We start from the raw sequence: 19,540 nt of genomic DNA on the forward strand, positions 1-19,540 counted from the left end.
GCTAGAATACTGGTGCAAGAAAATGGTTGCACATTTTTGCAAAAGCCCCTTTTTGGGAGAGTGCGGGGCCTGAAACATTAAAGAAGCTTACAGCAGTTTTCTTGCTCAACTTAGGCCTCATGCACACGACCGTTGTGTGTTTTGCGGTCCGCCAATTGCGGATCCACAAAACACGGATGGTGTCTGTGTGCGTTCCGCAATTTGCGTAACAGCGTGGACATCCATTAATATAACTGCCTATTCTTGTCCGCAAAACAAGCGCCATCTGAAGCAGACTTGCTGAAGGTTTCCATACAGCTACAATAGACTGCTTTAGCGGTTTTATGTAATTTTTTACATAGGGACCAGGAAAAAACTGTGGGGATGACATGTTGCAGCTTTGCGGTGGATTTCAATTGTACCTACAGTGAAAAACAGGCCCCGAAACAGGGTAGGCCAAGGGTAGGTAACCTCCGTCACTTCAGATTAGGGCTGCAGTAAACGAATATTTTTGTAATCGAGTATTCTATCGATTATATTTCTCGATTCATCGAGTAATCTAATAAGAAAAAGCTACTTAAAATAACGTACGTAATTAGGTATGTATAAAGTTATTGGTTTGAAGGGGTTAATAACTTTATACATGCCTAATGCCAAGGTGCTTCCATTAACCCCTCCAAACCAATAACTTTATACATGCCCATTGGGTTTGGAGGGGTTAATGGAGGCACCTTGGCATTAGGCATGTATAAAGTTATTGGTCTGAAGAGGTTAATGAAAGCACCTTGGAGGTGCCTTCATTAACCCCTCTCTAAACCAATAACTTTATACATGCCAAGGTGGTGCTTGCAGCCTCCATTAACCACTCTCTCTCCATCTGCCTCCCCCCAGCCTCTTATCTGCCTCCCCCCAGCCTCTTATCTGCTTGCCCCCAGCCTCTTATCTGCCTCCCCCCAGCCTCTTATCTGCTTGCCCCCAGCCTCTGATCTGCTTGCCCCCAGCCTCTGATCTGCTTGCCCCCAGCCTCTGATCTGCTTGCCCCCAGCCTCTGATCTGCTTGCCCCCAGCCTCTGATCTGGCTCCCCCCCCCCCCAGCCTCTGATCTGGCTCCGCCCCCCCCCCCCCCCCCCCCCCCAGCCTCTGATCTGCCTCGCCCCCCCCCTCCAAGCCTCTGATCTGGGGGGGGGGGGAGGTCGCTCCTTCTTCTGTCTGTGCGGCGGATTGCTAATGCTTACAGCATTAGCAATGCGCCGCACAGACCTATGAGAAGGAGCGACCGGCGGCCACAGCGCACGTGAGTATAATGCGCTGCTCTCTGCTCACTACTAACATACCATGGCAGCCAGGGCTTCAGTAGCGTGACTCCTGGCTGCCATGGTAACCGATCGGAGCCCCAGCATTACACTGCTGGGGCTCCGATCGGAACTGACACTGCCACCAATGATGGGGGGGGGGAGGGGGACCCTGTGGGATATGGCCGGCACATTCATTGGTGGCGCAGTGGCCACAGTCCCTCCCCTCCTCTCCTCCTCCCCTCCCCCTCCTCCTCCTACTTGGTCTTCAGCGGCAGCCGCGCACAGTGGGGAGGGAGAGACTCCCTCCTCCTCCCTCAGCTGTGCCGGCCGCTCAGTCCTGCCTCTCTGCCTCCAGAGGACACGGAAGCGGTGAGTGAGACGCTTAATTTCACTCCCGCTCCGTGATCACGTGATCTGAACGATTCCTCGATGCAGGGAAACTGCATCGATGAATTTTTTGACTCGATTTAATCGAGTTATTCGAATAATTGTTTCAGCCCTACTTCAGATGTTGTGAAACTACTACTCCCAGCATGCATACTTAGGCCTCTTTCACACTACAGTATTTTGCGTTCCGTATACGGTCCGTTTTTTGCGTTCCGTATACGGTCCGTATACGGAACCATTCATTTCAATGGTTCCGCAAAAAAACGGAATGTGTTCCGTATGCATTCCGTTTCCGTATTTCCGTTTTTCCGTTCCGTTGAAAAGATAGAACATGTCCTATATTTGGCCGAGAATCACAGTCCGTGGCTCCATTCAAGTCAATGGGGCCGCAAAAAAAACGGAACACATACGGAAATGCATCCGTATGTCTTCCGTATCCGTTCAGTTTTTTGCGGAACCATCAATTGAAAATGTTATGCCCAGCCCAATTTTTAATATGAAATTACTGTATACTGTATTTGCCATACGGAAAAACGGAACGGAACAACGGAACGGAAACGGAACCACAACGGAAGCAAAAAACGGAACAACGGATCCGTGAAAAACGGAACGCAAAACACTGAATGCAACATACTGTAGTGTGAAAGAGGCCTTACTCTCCTCTTCTAAGAACTCACATAGAAATGAATGGAGCATGCTGGGAATTGTAGTTTCACCACAGCTGGAGTGCCGAAGGTTGCTGATCCCTGCGGTAGGCGATACCGATTAGATTGGTAGTGTTCTGGCCACTGGGACCACAAGAACGGGGACCCCATACCCCTGAAATGCTGCACCAGTCATTCTCTATCAGACTGATGGAAATAGCAGAGTCCAAGCGCGCGGCTGTTTCCAGCATTCTCATAGAGATGCATGGAGCAGCAGTGCGCACGCTCAGCCTGACACTCAATTCATTTCAGGGCTTGTGATCGGTCGAAGTCCCAAAGGTTGGATCCCCATCCTGAATAACCGGAATACCCCTTTAATAGTGCATTCAGTGGTGAAGCTGTGACATGTCAGGTCTGATCACATCCTCACTGCCACCGTTCTGGGGCCATTCACAAATATCTTGATGCCCATCAAACCCTTTGTTTTTTGTGTCTATGGGAAATACAAAATCCATATTCGAGACGTCGTCCTCCTCTGCTGCATTATTGGCCCCAGATGCCATAAGGATATATAGCCGGCCGGGGTCAGGCCTGGTGGTGCCTCCGCTGCCTGCTCATAGAATCGTACAATCTGCGGTACTTCTTTATCCTTTTAGGTTATGTGATGTTATAACCAATTCATCACAGTGCATTTTTCTTCTACATAATGAGGGGCACAGAGGCGACCCCTATAGAAGCCTATGCCGTGTGTAATCGGGGGCACACAGGTACAGGAGACCCCTATAGAAGCCTATGAATTGTATATTCTTCATACAGTTGGGCTTGTGTTTCGCTGTCCTACATCGTGTGTATGGGATCGTACCGCAGACCCCTACAGCAGCCTATGGAGTGTATCCTGCGTACGGCCGGGCAGGCGTGGAACCATCGGACTTCTATGTATGACGTCACTGGTAATTTTTAGTTGCTTGTAGTTCATTTGCGGAACAGCCGGTCCCTAACAGAACATCATTTCCATGTGTTTGTTTTTTTTGTGTTTTTTTTTTTTTTTAGGGTGGGTTTGTAGCCCCATTAAAGTCAAGCAGACACTGAAAAAAAAATACATTTTTGTGCATGAGCCCTAATAATCAGCTCTGTGTTAACTGAATTGTGGTACTGAGCTGCAGTGTAAAGCATGTTGGAAGGGCAGAGCAGCAGTCCAAAGGGCCCGAGAATCGCACAGATGAGCGCTCATAGCCACACTCATTAGCGACGATTGGGCGGTGTAAATGTTTCCCCGGAACGCCTGTTCAATGGGTAATTAAATCGTTTGTGTGAACACAAAAATCCTCATTTCCCCGACAGGAGTCTGTATGGGGAAGAGCGATGGCATTAGTGATCATTCCTCCCCTTAGTGTGGAGGAGATCGCTGCATGTAAATACAGCGGTCTCCTCCGCTAGCGATCATCAGATTGTTGAGAAGGACCGCTTTACGGTCCGCAAAATGGAGATTTGCAAAAATTACGGATGACGTCCCTGTTGGATCCGTCTTTTTGCGGATCCTTTGTAACCATGTCTATTCTTCTCTGCAAAACAGACAAGAGTAGGACACGTTCTATCTTTTTTGCGGATCTGCAGAGCAAAAATATAGGCGTGTGAATGGGGCGTAAGTTTGTGAATACAAATCGCTTTATGGAAATCTGCATCCGGTGCGTGAAATGTGAGCAAACATAAAAGAAACTTACCTCTACTGTAAGGGCCTTTTTTGGGGAATAGATAAGGGTCCTGAGCAGGAGACTCCGCTCTAACTCTTGCCTAATATTTACCAAAAGTCGCAGAGCGGCTGATAAATTACTCAGTGTATTGCTAGTAGTCTGACCTCTAGTGGTTCTTTTTCAGTATGACAGGTTCATATTCACTAAGACTAATCTAATTTAGCATGTGCACAATATAGCTGCATAAGTGAGCGGAAAGTAGGCGCAGGTCTAAAATTTGCGTAACTCTCCACACAAGAGACGAGAAAATGTACGCCAGCTCTGGAGTGGAGTAGAAATTACAGTTTTTGCAACTAAATCAGGTGCCCGATAAGGTTTCCCTATGTAGGTCGGAAAAAAGGTGCAAAAGTAAAAAACCAAAAACTTCTGAAATCTAAAAAATCAAAACCAGTGAATGAAGCGCAAATGGCTTCAAAACGGGCACATTTTCAGTAGTAAATGTGAAAAAAAAAGTCTAAAACATAATTTTAACACCTAAAAACAGGCACAGACCCTAGAGTAAATGTGCCCCAATGAGCTGCCTCTCTGCAGACCTTGTATTAGGACATGGCTATTTTGCAGCCGTGCATTATGGGAGCCACGATTGGGCGGTTAGGTTATGTGTCTGACAGCAGGGTGCAGCTAAACTGTTGTCTGTTTCCATGGGCAACCAGTAAAATACTGAAAGCGGCCATGTTCTGGGGAATGCAATGGGAACGTGCCTCCCATGCAGTGAGTGACTGTAATCTTCTGGCCGCACAGACACATAGGACTCGCACGTCTTCTGTATGAATCTGTAGCTCTGTTCACACCTGTTTTTGTTCTTCTGCAGATTTCCAGGAAGACGACCAAGGATTTAAAAGGGGTACGAGCAGCTGTCGCCCTTCTAGGTGAGTCCTGATCCTCCGCTCTCCTCTCCATGCAATCCCATATATACCCCTGTGGCCACTGAACACAATCCTTCTGGAAATGTCTGCAGTCTATAGCAAGAAAAGAAAAAAAAGTAAAATATTCATTTTGAACACATTAAGGCTACTTTCACACTAGCGTTCGATCGGATCCGTTCTGAACGGATCCTCCGTCTGCATTATATTGGCAAAAAAAAAAGCTAGTGTGAAATTAGCCTGAGCGGATCCGTCCAGACTTTTACATTGAAAGTCAATGGGGGACGGATCCGTTTGAAGATTGAGCCATATTGTGGCATCTTCAAACGGATCCGTCTCCATTGACTTACATTGTAAGTCTGGACGGATCCGCACGGCCAGGCGGACACCCGAACGCTGCAAGCAGCGTTCAGGTGTCCGCCTGCGGAGCGGAGGCTGAACGCCGCCAGACTGATGCAGTCTGAGCGGATCCGCATCCATTCGGACTGCATCAGGGCTGGACGGAAGCGTTCGGGTCCGCTCGTGAGCCCCTTCAAACGGAGCTCACGAGCGGACAGCCGAACGCTAGTGTGAAACTAGCCTAACAGTGGCCGCATTGCCGAGGAAAATGAAGTGTTAATATATGCAAATGAGTCTCTAGGAGCAACAGAGGTGTTGCCGTTACACCTAGAGGCTCTGGTCTCTGCACTTTGATTGACAGGACCTGATCACTTTACCCCCGGCCTGGCTCAATCCAATAAAGTGCAGAGGGTGCAGCAGTTGCAGAGAGATCAGAGCCTCTAGGTGTAATGGTAACGCCCCCGTTGCTCCTAGAGGCTCATTTGCATGTATTAAAACATAATTTTTCTCAGCAATGTGGACACATATGAACATGGGAACAACACAGACGCCTTCAGCTGCCAAGCGCACATGGAACAGGTCAGCCAGTGTCATAGCTACAAAACTGCTGACAGATGCCCTTTAATGCCGTGCCCGGCCGTTCAAGTGAACGGATCCAGCTGCAGTTGCCTACACAGCCAGGAAGCTCAGGATTGGTGGGGGTCCCAGAGTGATGACCTGTCCTTGTGAAGTGCCATCATGTCATCTGATGGGAAGACCCCTTTAAGCGATACTGGAGTTCTGATGTAAATGACATTTTCTTCTTGCAAAATGAGAATATCCAGAAAGCCGATAGCAGCTGCGTGTGTCTGTGGCTGGCGTGGCTTGAGGTCATACAAAAGGGGGGTTTGCGGATCCCTTTTGTACAGATCTGTCATAAGGCACCAGCACAAATCTGGGGGTCCGTGTACTGCATCTCTTTATGCCTCCAACTTCATACTGGATTCATATTTTTTATTTTTATTTTTCACCATTTTTGGCCTGTATGAAAAATTATCTTTGGCACCTATTGAGCCAGTCTTGTGGAAACTAAATGCTTTCCGTGATCCAGTACAAAGAGTACAGTGCGTTATCCTGCTGACGGGGGGGGGGGGGGGAGGGAGAGAGAGGGGAGTATAGTGCACCACGCCCCAGATCCCAGTGATCTCCTTCCTCATGCCGTATGTATGTTGCGGTCAAACGGATGACATCCTTATTGCATGCATGTTTTTTTGTGGATCCATGGTAACAATGCCTATGCTTGTCTGCAAAACGGACAAGAATAGGACATGTTCTATTTTTTTGGTTAACTGACCTATGGAAACGTAATGCACACAGAGTCATTTCTGGTTTTTTGCGGACCCATTGAAGTGAAAGGTTCCGTCTGCGGACCTGTAAAAAATTTTTTAAAATTATTTCTAATTAAATTATTGGGAAAGGGGGGGGGGGGGTTGTGACATTTTATGTAGCCGAGGACGAATCCAGCGACTTATCGGAGTTAAATGTATCCTATAGTATAACCAGCCTGCTCTCCCTTTCATCGCATTGGACACACTGCCACCTAGTGGCTATTTCTGTCATTCCCCCGTTTTATAGGGATCTTAGAAGTGAGATGCTACAGTACCGCCGCTCATTGGGAAACATTATTTGATTGAGGGGAAAAATAAAAAATATCTTCCTTTTTTGAATTTGTTTTTAGAGCTCAAATTCATACCTTTTACGCCCAGTCCTTGTCTCTCTGGAGCAGCCCTCTAAGAGCTCATGCACATGGCCGTATTACAACTCCAGTAATTACCCCTCTACTGTACCTGCTTATCCCTCCGATTTTATACATAAGTGTATGGTCTGGGATAACATCCAATCATGGCACGCACGTTGGTGGCTGTACGAGGAGGTATAAGGCCCCTTGCAGACGAGCGTGTCCGGATGCGTTCCGGGTGCAATGCGGCAAACCGGCGCAATTGCAGTCAGTTTTGACTGCGATTGCGTTTCCTTTTTATAGTGCGGGTGCAATGCGTTTTGCACGCGCGTGATAAAAAACTGAATGTGGTACCCAGACCCGAACTTCTTCACTGAAGTTCAGGTTTGGGTCAGGTTATAAGGGAAAATAATAGCATTCTTTAATACAGAATGCTTAGTACAAGGTCAATTGAGGGTTAAAAAAATAAATAAAAATTAACTCCCCTCCTTTAATTGATCGCGTAGCTGCCGGTCTCCTGTTCTTTCTTCAGGACCTGTCAAAGGACCTGTGGTGATGTCACTGAGCTCATCACATGGTGCATCACCACAGCGATGGACCATGTGATGTGACGTCACCACAGGTCCTTTAGCCGGCAGCTCATGATTAAAGAAGTAAGAAGAGATCTGCAACTACGCCATCAAGAGGAGGAGGCGAGTTAATATATATATTTTTTTTTAACCCTCAATTGACCTTGTACTATGCATTCTGTATTAAAGAATACTATTATTTTCCATTATAACCATGTTATAAGGTAAAATAATACAGTGAATAGACTGTCACCTAGCAACCATGCGTGAAAATCGCACTTGCTTGCAGATGCTTGTGATTTTCACGCAGCCCCATTCACTTCTGTGGGGCCTGCGTAAACACACAATAAAGAGCATGCTGAGATTTTCACGCAACGCACAAGTGATGCATAAAAAACACCGCTCATGTGCACAGCCCCATAGAAATGAATGGGTCCGGATTCAGTGCGGGTGCAATGCGTTCACCTTGCGCATTGCACCCGCGTGGAAATCTCGCCCGTGTGAAAGAGGCCTAAGTCCATAGGCACCATACTAGAGGGGTTCCTTGCATTGTGCATGAGGTCCTAATACTGATGGAGCTATAGGAGGAGACCCCATAGACTGCATCCACGGTGGCCACATTCTGTGCAGCGCTCTGTGGCCGGTTCTGCTATCCGAATTCCTATGGATCTTCTGCACATGGTGCGGAGTCTGTGGAAAGCTGAGTGGCTACCCCTGTGAGCCGCCGTCATGCTTCCCATAAGCTGTTTCACAGTGGGTGGAGGACACGGGGGAGGCCTGGACGTCCCTACCAGAATATATTGGTGATATATAATTTACACGTTGTATGTGTGACTACCAGGGCTGTGGCGTCGCAGTCAAAGACAGTCGTAGAAATGTACGGACTCCGGATTAAGAAAGTATCTGTTTTTTAATACTGTGTAATTTATTAACTTTGATATACATTTACTAATGTTACTCATAAGGCCTCATGCACACGACCGTTGTTCTGGTCCGCATTCGAGCCGCAGTTTTTGAGGCACGGATGTGGACCCATTCACTTCAATGGGGCAGCAAAGGATGCAGACAGCACTCCGTGTGCTGTCCGCATCCGTTGCTCTGTTCCGTGGTCCGCAAAAAAAAAAATAACCTGTCCTATTCTTGTCCGTTATATTAATGGCTGTCTGTGCCGTTTCGCAAATTGCAGAATGCACACGGACGCCATCCGTTTTTTTGCGGATCCGCAATTTGTAGACTGCAGAACACACACCGGTCGTGTGCATGAGGCCTAAATGTTTTATTTCCTGTCAATCTAAGGCCCTTATCAGATTCGGGGATGAGCAGGGTGTTCTGGTGGCGATGATCCGTTCTCACCTCTCCTGTCCCTTATGGGGGTTCTCCCATGACTAATGTAAAAAAATAAAAATCAGACATCCTATAGTACATGACTGTCTCGGGCTCACACACGACCGTTGTTTTGCCGTCTGTTTTTCACTGATCCGTTGTTCAGTATCTGAGTTTTTTTTTTTTTTTTTTTCTCCGGCTGGGCATAGCATTTCTACAGTATGGATCGATGAAATACGGATGTGTTCCGTATTTTGGGGATTCTGAATGGAAAAGGATCAGCTCAGAATGCATCAGTTTTGGCTATGTTACAGATAATAAAAACGGATCCGTTCTGAATGGATACAGACGGCTGTATTATCTGAACAGATCCGTCATGGACTTATCCACACAAAATGCGAGTGTGAAAGGAGCCTTAGAAAGCTAGACTCAGCCCTGTACCGAACATGGATCCAGAGATCTCCACATTCAGTTCCTTCTGCTGGCGCTCTAGGGAGGGGCGTGTCCCTTCTGCTGGCGCTCTAGGGAGGGGCGTGTCCCTGGCACTATACAGATACATTCTATTGAATAACTCAGTGGTTATATTACATTTTCAATTACATGCAATTACAAAAATGTCCAGATCCAGTAGCCTGTTGGCCATTAATGAAGGAGTCGGACCTTTTACTTTACCACCTCCACAGCCTCGGTGACCACCACACCAGCTATACTGCAAACCTCCTCTAGACTGTGCTCAGCAGTGGGGATCAGTCTCTGTGCGGATGGCAGTAAACACAGGCGAGTAGACGTCTGTCGGGGTCATAATGTCCATTAATGGATTTTTCTCCAACACAACAGTGCCCCCTGCAGGAGGGGTATATATCATGTCATCCAGAGGCCAGTGTACTGAATCAGTTCAGCACAGTGCCTTGTTTTAGCCAAAGAAGGGAACTGCACACGTTGCAGATATGTATGCCGAAAATCTGCATCAAAAACACACGTAAATCCTCACTTTTTATCATACTTTTCATGCATTCTTTTGTTTTTATGTGTTTTTTGTTGTGGATTTTCAGTTTAACAGCCCCATTGAAGTCTATAGAGAGAATACCGCTCTGCAGAAGGTGCAGAATCACGCAAGCCATTGACAGGCTACAGATTCTTAGATCCGCACAGCACGTCCGTTTCCACACGGAAGAAAAAAGCAAAGTGTACATGGGCTTTGTCATCACTTCCCATTCACTTTGCAGGTACTTGGTTGCGCTACTTTTTTTTTTTTTTTTTTTTTTTTAACCTATATTCCGTATCGTCTGCAGGTACGCTAAGAGTCCGTTCAGATCAGTCCTCTGATCTCTCCTGCCCCCTCAACCCTGTGCTTGGCTCCAAAATCATATGAAATGTGAAAATATATAAAGTTACAAATGTTAACTCCCTATTTCAAAACTAAACCTAATTATAACCAAATGCAATGCTGAACTCTTGTTTTAAAGGGGTATTCCAGTTGGTACAAGTTATCCCCCACAGCAGCAATAGGACCCCCACTGATCACGAGAACGGGGGCCCTGTACCCCCTGCAGACCCCTAAAATGACTGGAGCGGACTGGAGTTCCGGAGATAGGTGAGCACTGTACTCGGCTATCTCTGGAACTCCCATAGAAATTAATGGAGTGGTCATTTGCATGTGTGACGGTCCGCTCCAGTCATTTCAGGTGTAGGGCCCCCGTTTTCATGATCAGTGGGGGGTCCCAGCTGTAGGACCCACACAAATCTTGGTTATCCCCTATTCTGTGCATAATAAAAACCAAATACCCCTTTAAGTCAAGAGCTTCTGAATTCTGCATTCTGTGTACCATCCACTAGATGGAGACATTGTCCTGCTCTGTTCGGCGCCGTCACGGGTCCTGGGTTTTGTAATAACTTGTTGTTACAGCGTTTTTTGAACTTTGAGTTCCCATAACGGCTCACTTGGCGCTTGTCCTGAATTCTGCTGTTTTGGTAACTGAAGTTTAAATATATTTTTTGGATGATTAAATTCTAACTATTTTAGCGTTTAAAGTTTTCTGGTATTGATACCGGGGAAAAAACTGATCAGTTTTAGGCTACATGCACACGACTGTATGTGTTTTGCGGTCCACAAATTGCGGATCCACCAAAAAAAACACGGATGCCATCCATTTTTTTTTTTTTTTTTTTTTTTTTTTGCGGATCCATTGTAACCATGCCTAAAACGGACAAGAATAGGACATGTTCTATTTTATTTTATTTTTTGCAGGGCTGCGGAACAGACATACTGATGCTATCCGCGTGCTATCCGCATTTTTTGCGGACCCATTAAAATGAATGGGTCCGTATCCTAGCCGCAAAAAAAACTGAACAGACACGGAAACAAACAACGTTCGTGTGCATGAGACCTTATCCTAATGCATTCTGAATGGAGAGCTTTCCGTTGTATGCATCAGGATGTATTCAGTTCAGTAACCCTTACGGTATTTGGCCGTACAGCATGCTGCAGTATTTTCTCCGTACAAAATTCCGAAACACTTTCCGGCGTTATTTTCCACTGAAATGCATTAATGCCAGATCCAGCAACAAGTGTTCTGGCAAAACTGATCTGGTTTTCTGGTCTGTGCATGCTCGACCTTTAAAAATGCCAAAAAATAAATAAAAATACTGGATCAGGTTTTCGAGATGACACCGGAGAGATGGATCCGCTGTTTCAATGCATTTGTTAGACGGATTAGTATCCGGATCCGTCTACAAATGCTATCCGTTTGCACACTGATCTTCATAACGCAAGTGTGAAAGTACCCTTAGGCCCCTTTCACACGAGCGTGACGGATTGGGGCCGGATGCGTTCAGTGAAACTCGCACTATTTTGCAAGCAAGTTCAGTCAGTTTTGTCTGCGATTGCGTTCAGTTTTTTCCGCGCGGGTGCAATGCCTTTTGATGCGTTTTTCACGTGCGTGATAAAAAAACTGAACGTCTCCTAGCAACCATCAGTGAAAAACGCATTGCACCCACACTTGCTTGCGGATGCAATGCGTTTTTCACGCAGCTCCATTCACTTCTATGGGGCCAGGGCTGCGTGAAAAACGCAGAATATAGAACATGCTGCGATTTTCACGCAATGCAGAACTGACGCGTGAAAAACAATGCTCATGTGCACAGACCCATTGAAATGAATGGGTCTGGATTCAGTGCGGGTGCAATGCGTTCACCTCACGCATTGCACCCGCGCGGAAATCATGCTCGTGTGAAAGGGACCTTAGGGCTCAGTATTTTGCGTTCCATATACGGACCGTATTTTGATTCCGTATACGGAACCATTCATTTCAATGGGTCCGCAAAAGATGCAGACAGCACTCTGTGTTCTGTCCTCAACCGTTGTTCCGTGACCCCGCAAAATTTATGAGACCTGTTCTATTCTTGTCCGTTTTGCGGACAAGAATAGGCTTCTCTATAATGGGCCTCCTGTTCCGTTCAACAAATTGCAGAAGACACACGGGCAGCATCCGTTTTTTGCAGATACGCAATTTGCGGACTGCAAAAAAGGCACGGTCGTGTGAATGAGCCCTTAGACAGGTGGACTTAAGCTTAAAATCGAATTCTTATCATATAAAACCTGTGGTCCGTGTCGGGCATCAGCCCCACCAATCACTGGAAAGGGGTCCCAAGTTTGATTGGAGCCGCGCCCCTGCATCCCTTCAATGGCTGGAAACATGTTGATATGGGTTTGCTCATGGACATGGACGTTCACGGCTTAAACTCATAGGGACAGACTGCGGCTGATTGACTCGGGCCCCTAGTGTGTTTTTGGATTGTTGCAGAAGACCTCCCATGGATATTAGGGTAACCATGAGGGTGTGAAGTGAACCTGTGACCCTCTGGGGCGAGGCCACCGTGCTGGCATGTAATGCACTTACCAACTGGCCTCCTATTTGTTTTACTGGACGTGTGAAATTCTACAAGATCCGAGGTTTGTTTTTTCTTCCCTCCACAAACTCAGATGTTTCTCGTGTCCGAAAGTTACAAGACGTTCAACGTCTCAGCCAAAATCCATGTGGTTATTAGCCCTCCGACACACGGATTATAATGGGAGCGATCCCAGATAGTTCAGGGTTCAGGTGAATCGGTTTTGAGATGCCCACTGACATTTAGGGGGGTGTTCACACCTGATGTATAAGCTGCAGGTTTGTTTGTGGAAAATCCACGCTGTGCGGGAAAAAGGCTGCAGCAGAATCCACACACGACTTGGCCTGCGGTAAAATACGCTGAAATGTGCCTCAACATCCGCCATGGAGCGCTGGCAGCCGCGCTGTGGATTTTCCACAGGATAGAGGATGACTAATTGATCAGTGGGGGCCCGACTGCTGGGGCCCCCAGTGATTCTGATGGAGCAGCAATTCGAGCATGAGCGCGGCTGCTCCATTCATTCTCTATGGGACTGTGGAGAAAGAACGCTGCCCTCTGGCAGTCCCATAGAGAATGAATGGAGCAGCCGCGCTCCTGCTCGGCCCGCCACTCCATCAGAACAGGGAACGGCACCTCCGTTCAGGCCAGATTCCCCCCCCCGCCCCAATCTCTAGAAAGTAACAGCCACTCTAATCCTTATATAATAAAGCCTGCAGCTTTCTAATGTACGTTGTGCTTCTGTTCCTCAATATTTTCAAGCGCTCTGCTTGCTGTCAGTGAATGAGAACACACTGATTTAGGCTACTTTCACACCTGCGTTCAGGTGTCCACTCGTGAGCTCCGTTTGAAGGGGCTCACAAGCGGCCCTGAACGCAGCCGTCTGGCCCTAATGCATTCTCAGTGGAGGCGGATCCACTGAGAATGCATCCGTCTGCCAGCGCTCAGCCTCCACTCCGCTCAGTGAGCGGACACCTGAACGCTGCAAGCAGCGTTCGGGTGTCCGCCTGGCCGTGTGGAGGCGAGCGGATCCGTCCAGACTTATAATGGAAGTCAATGGGGACGGATCCGCTTGAAGATGACACCATATGGCTCAATCTTCAAGCGGATCCGTCCCCATTGACTTTCAATGTAAAGTCTGAACGGATCCGCTCAGGCTACTTTCACACTTAGAAAAATTTTCTAAGTTATAATGGAGACGGATCCGTTCTGAACGGAGCCACCGTCTGCATTAATATGAACGGATCCGATCGAACGCAGGTGTGAAAGTAGCCTTAAAAAGGCTTTCCAAGATTTAGTACAGTTCAGTAGGGCGCAGGCGGCTGGGTAAAAAAATAACCTTTTTAAAATGCTGCACTGTCACTTTGATTCCTGCTGTAGCGACGACGTCCTGTGACCGCTGCAGCCAATCGCTGACCCCTGTTCCTGAAGGGTACGTGAAGTGCTTGGTGCAGTGGTCATAAGATTGAACAGTGCATGACCGCTGCAGGGACAGGACTTGTTTTTGTGTTTTTTGATGTTTTTGTTTTTGGGCACATCCCACAGCTCCCTTGGAGATCACCTTTAAAGGCTTAAAGGGGTATTCTGGTTGCTACAAGTTATTCCCTATCCACAGGTGGGGGTCCTACTGCCCCATACCCCCTTCAGTGCCCTTAAAATGAATGGAGCGGCCGGTTGGGCATGCGTGGGGTTGCAGAATTCGTTTCTATGGGAGTTCCGGAGATAACAGTACAGCGCTCACCGGAACTCCCATAGAAAGGAATGGAACGGCACATGCACGCCGGGCCCCCTTTCTCGTGATCAGCAGTAGGACCCCCACGATCTAATCCCCTCACTTGTAACAACAACCGGAATACCCCTTTAAAGCCCCAATACACCTAACAGCTGAGCGTTTGCTACAGTTGTATCCAGTCTAGAGAACACTCCGCTCTTCAGCCCTTTGCCTGCACTGATACATTGTAGCAGAATGACTGAAATGATGATGGTGACTGACGCGCTGGTCTGACCCTGGGTGAGCGCCCGTGGTCTGACCCTGGGTGGGCGTCCGTGGTCAGCAGGTTAGTTGTCAGATCCGCTCTGGTAATGTGACACTCTGCGTGATGCAATGTAGGTCACAGCATGGAAAGCCTCTGTCCTCAGCCGGCGCTGGATCTGTAGGGCTCCATGCATGCGAGTCATGGCCGGAGCAGGTGATGGCAGCGGGCGAGCCCTCGCTGAATCAGACGTCAGCTATTCCACACGACACGCGCTGGAAACTGGCAGCAACTGCGCGGCACGAGGCTGAGCCCTTTACATGCACATAAATGGCTGCTGACTAATGCTGTCTTTGCTCGTCTTTTCCCTTTTTCCCCCACATCTATTCAGCAAAGTGACCAATATGGATGCAAATTGTCTCCCTCCACCCCCCATCCCCTCCCTGAAACGTCTACTTGTATCCCCCATGTAAAAAATAATTCTGGAACATGTTATTGTTATGATATTCATCTATTAGACCTACTAGAAGTTTAGGAAAGAATTGCCAGCCGTCTGCACTAAGTCTATGGCTACATGGCTGAAAAGTCGTGCAACATTTCTTCTAATGATGGTCAATGGTGTCTCGATGCAACATGCTGCGACGCCGCAGTCGCACAAAAGTCTGACTTGGATGCATTTGTTTCTTACTGTCGCAGCATGACTCTTTGCAACACCATTGCCTCTCATGACAAAAATTGTCACCGACTTTACAGTTACAGGAAGCGACACATGTAGCTGTACCGTAAAGGTCCAGCTGGGTGTTACCAGTTGAGGGTGTGTCCCTGCACAGTCCGACACTGGCAGCACCGATTGAATGTCAGACAGTGCAGGGACACACCCCAGAGTGCTGGGAACACCCTTTATTGCAGGATGCTGGCAGTTCGTTCAGAACTTCCAGAAGGAATAATAGAGGAATGGCGCAACATAGTCGTAAGAATTGATGCTCCAGAATTGTAAGTAGTTACCAAAACAGACGTGTCAGGGGAGGGGACTGGTCTTGTTCATATACATTAATAAACGGCGCCGATAAGATGGAGTCGCCGATCGTAGCGGTGATGAAAAGCAGTCGCTGCAGAGGGACATGACTAGGCGGAGAGCGTCCTCCCCGTAGGTAGAGGCCACAATCCCACATCTGCTGTAAACAAGCGTTCCTGCCCTGCTTATAAAGTAAGGCAGGTCACAAGTGCCCCCTCCGATGCCATGGTGAAGCCCACCTCTGCCAGTGACCTCCTTTCTGTGCCAGCCACGTTCTAAGTCATGGAAATTGAGGTTTGCGCATGAAATGTTCCAGATTCCTTTGTTCCCAGTCACAGCACGTGTCGCTGTTTGTACAATGTCATGATTGCCTCCTCATCACATGCGGCTCCAAACATCCCGGCCCCATTTAGTACATGTTTATTCGGCTGGCGCTGCAGAACTACATCTCCCAGCAGGGCCTGGAGGGACAGAACGTTCTGAAGCGTTAGATTGCTTCCCTGTTGCACGCCGCCGTCTTCTTTCGAGGAGATTTCTGTCTCTGTGAAGTCGGATCCTGGAAAGAGTTTCCTCTGTTCCTTGATATAACATGGTTTTATAAGGCCGAAAAAAGACATCTGTCCGTCCAGTCCGGCCTGTTCTTCTGGTGTCGATTGCGACATCCGGCACCTGACGCGCCGCCCGTAACGGGACCTGTGTGGCCGCAATGTACACCAGCTTCAGATTGTGTCCAGTGCATTCTGGGAAAACGTCTTGCGGTCCTTCGGTTCTTACCCTGAAGGTCCCACGCACACGACCGTATTTTTTGTGTGGATCAGATGCAGATCTTTTCAGTAAGGCTGCAAAAAAGGGGACAGCACACAGTGTCCTGTCCACAGCCACGTGTCCTCAAAAAACTGAGCGCGCGCCGCCAGTATCCGTGTTTTGCGATTTGTAGACTGCGGAATTGATGCAGTTGTGTCCATGAGGCCTTAAAAAGGGTTGCTACCTCACATTTTCTGGGATTGTCCCAAGATAGGCCCTTACTGGTCTGAGGTTGGCGCTTTTCTGACCGGCATTATTGGAACCGAAATCCGACCGGAACCCATGTCCTTCCTGCTTAATGTGGTCCCCAAACGAATCAAAAAACCCGCACTTAAACTGCTGCTACTGATTCTAACAGCAGCTCGTTGTCTAGTTTCCCGATCGTGGAAATGCCCCGACCCACCACGGGTCTCTGACTTGTATGCCAGGGTAATGGAGGTCCGCACTGTGGAGTATTCCACTGCTATGTATCGGGACAAAATGCTGTATGGGACATTTGGGACACTTATTGGGCTACTGGGCAACCTTGAGGAATCTGGATAGGGTTTGGTTTCCCCCCCCCCCCCTCCCTCTCTGTCTTTGTTCATGTCTCTTGTCCTGTTTGTTGGTTTTCTGTTTCTGATATTTTGCACAGCAGTTTTTTTTTGTTTTGTTTTTCTTCTCTTTTTCTGCTTCTTAGGCTAGTTAGAGATGGACATAATCTCAGTTGGATTAATTCAACGCTTTATTTTTGTCTGGTATTTATTGCTCTGTCATTGAATATTGTCAAATGTTACATATGCTCATCCAATATGTATGTGATGTGCTCCTTGGAACTTCTGTGCATTATGACATTATAAGAGTGTATTCACGTTTTATGTTTTATATACCATAATAAACATACAATTATCCATGCCAATGCATGGATTGTGTCTGCATTGGCCGATCAGCTCCGTCCACTTTGATAGCCCTGCAGCACCAGACACAACCCCCAACAAGATCAGCCATGTTGGGGGTCTGCAGTCACCGAGCCTTCGCCTACACTAGGGGGTCACCGCGTGTATATCAGAGTGGAGTTCTTCCTAGAGGAGACCTCTAGCCTGCTGTTTTTGGCAGCCGCCCGCTCCTCCTGTCTCCATGCTGTGGATTCATCATTCATGATCTTAATCCAGTGTATAAAGAAATTGGATAAATTGCAATTCCCTAATGCATGATTATTATTGGCCGCTATCCACATCGTAGCGGTGTAAATCCCTGCAGCTTCCCAGACGGTAGCAGACGTGGCTGTTTTTTGGCAGTCTGGGTCTTGATTGGTTTGCTGCCTGCGGCCTATAGTTACGATGCAGCGACCTGTGTGATGCCGGTAATATTGGGGGGTTGCTATGTATGCAGTTCTCTGATCCACAGATTCGGGTTCACAGCAGATGTCCTTATTTAAGGCCTAATGCACACAATCGTATGTATTTTGCAGTCCGCATAAAATGGATCCTCAAAAAATACGAATGTCCGTGTGAATTTCGTATTTTGCGGAACTTAACAGCTGGCCCTTCATAGAACAGTCCTATCCTTGTCCGTAATAATAGGACAGGTTCTATTTTTTTGCGGAACGGAAATACGGAGTACCTTCCGTTTTTTTTTGTATGTTCTGCATACGGTTCGCAAAAAAAAAACCAGTTAAATAAAATACGTTTGTGTGCATGAGCCCTAACAGAGGGAGCTGCTTCCCTTTGGTCTCCGGGGTAAGTGTTTTGTTTGTGGCTCTATTGGGCCCCCTGGTGCCTGTGCTGTTGGCACTCTGCGTTCTGAGAACCCTTAGCCTGTGGCACTGCCTTGTGATGTCCGGGATGTGTTAATATTGCGTGCAGTTGGCAGGGTGTGCCCGCGCTGGGTAAACATTGCGTATCAGGTGCCACAAACATGCTGTGTGCTCAGCCCTGTAACCTCATCTCCCACGTCAGGTCCTGACTTCCAGGGACTCCGGGAGCGACACTTCTTACTGCTGCCTTCACAGAGCATGTATCCCTTTAAGGCTACGACCGTTGTGTGTTTTGCGGTCCGCGGAACGGAGCAACGGATGCGGACAGCACACAAGGTGCTGTCCGCATCTTTTGCGGCTCCTTTGAAGTGAACGGGTCTGCATCCGAGCCGCCAAAACTGCGGCTCGGATGCGGACCAAAACAGCTGTGTGCATGAGGCCCAAGCCTACTTCCCCTGGATCCAGCAGGGGATCGGCCAAAAAAAAAAATTGCAACAGACTGCGTCCATTCAGAACTGATCCGGTTGACCTTTATAGTTGGTCTGTCACCAGGAGATTTTCTTCTGCGTTCATCTATAGAAAAATAACTTAATTTTTTTATTTTTAAGTTCATATGCTAATGAGCAGTTACGTGCTCTGAGGGCGGGCTCAAGCCACTCTGTGCACCCTTGCCTTCCCCTGCCAGTCCCTCCTTGTTCTTGATTGACAGGTAGTTCTCACCTGACCCTGTCAATTAAGAAGAGGGAGAGGCTGGGCAGAGGAAGTAGGAGGGGCAAAGGTGCACAGAGTGGCTTCGGCCCGCCTTCAGTGCACTTAACTGCTCATTTGCATATGATTCCAAGTCCTTTTTCTCCAGAATGAAGCAACGGATCGCTAAGTGAAAGGTGTCCTTACATTCGGCTGAGCTAGCCCGACAAGGCGCTGTGCCTGGTTTCTCAGTGGGTTTCCTGGTGACACTCCCCAGCGCGTCTGTTCTTGCCACAGGTTTTCACCCTTTGCCACAGATCAGGTATACTCCAGGTAAATTTGTGGCACAATCTGCATTTTTTATTTTTTTATTATTATTATTTTTTTTTTTTTATTTTTTTTTTTGCTGAAATCCACAGCAGACTTTTTTTTCCTTCCCTAAATTATGGCCTCAGTGCAGCCATAATGACTGTCGCCCGGCTCCCCAGATAATAGGAAATGACAGGTAAATGTCCCTCGTCTCGTGCACAGCTCATGGCGCTGAGGTATTCGAGGTATGCGAGGTATGCAGTCA

The 19,540-nt window shown here is 47.7% G+C and overlaps 1 protein-coding gene across 1 annotated transcript in view; it reads left to right on the forward strand.

The window, feature by feature from the left end:
• Positions 1-19,540, forward strand: part of GNG12 (G protein subunit gamma 12) — a 67,156-nt gene that overhangs the window by 26,662 nt on the left and 20,954 nt on the right. The window contains exon 2 of the mRNA XM_044300797.1: positions 4,868-4,925. The gene's annotated coding sequence lies outside the window, so the exon portion shown is untranslated. The remainder of the gene's footprint in view (positions 1-4,867; positions 4,926-19,540) is intronic.

Source organism: Bufo gargarizans, chromosome 7, assembly GCF_014858855.1.
Source record: "Bufo gargarizans isolate SCDJY-AF-19 chromosome 7, ASM1485885v1, whole genome shotgun sequence".
NCBI lineage: Eukaryota > Metazoa > Chordata > Amphibia > Anura > Bufonidae > Bufo > Bufo gargarizans.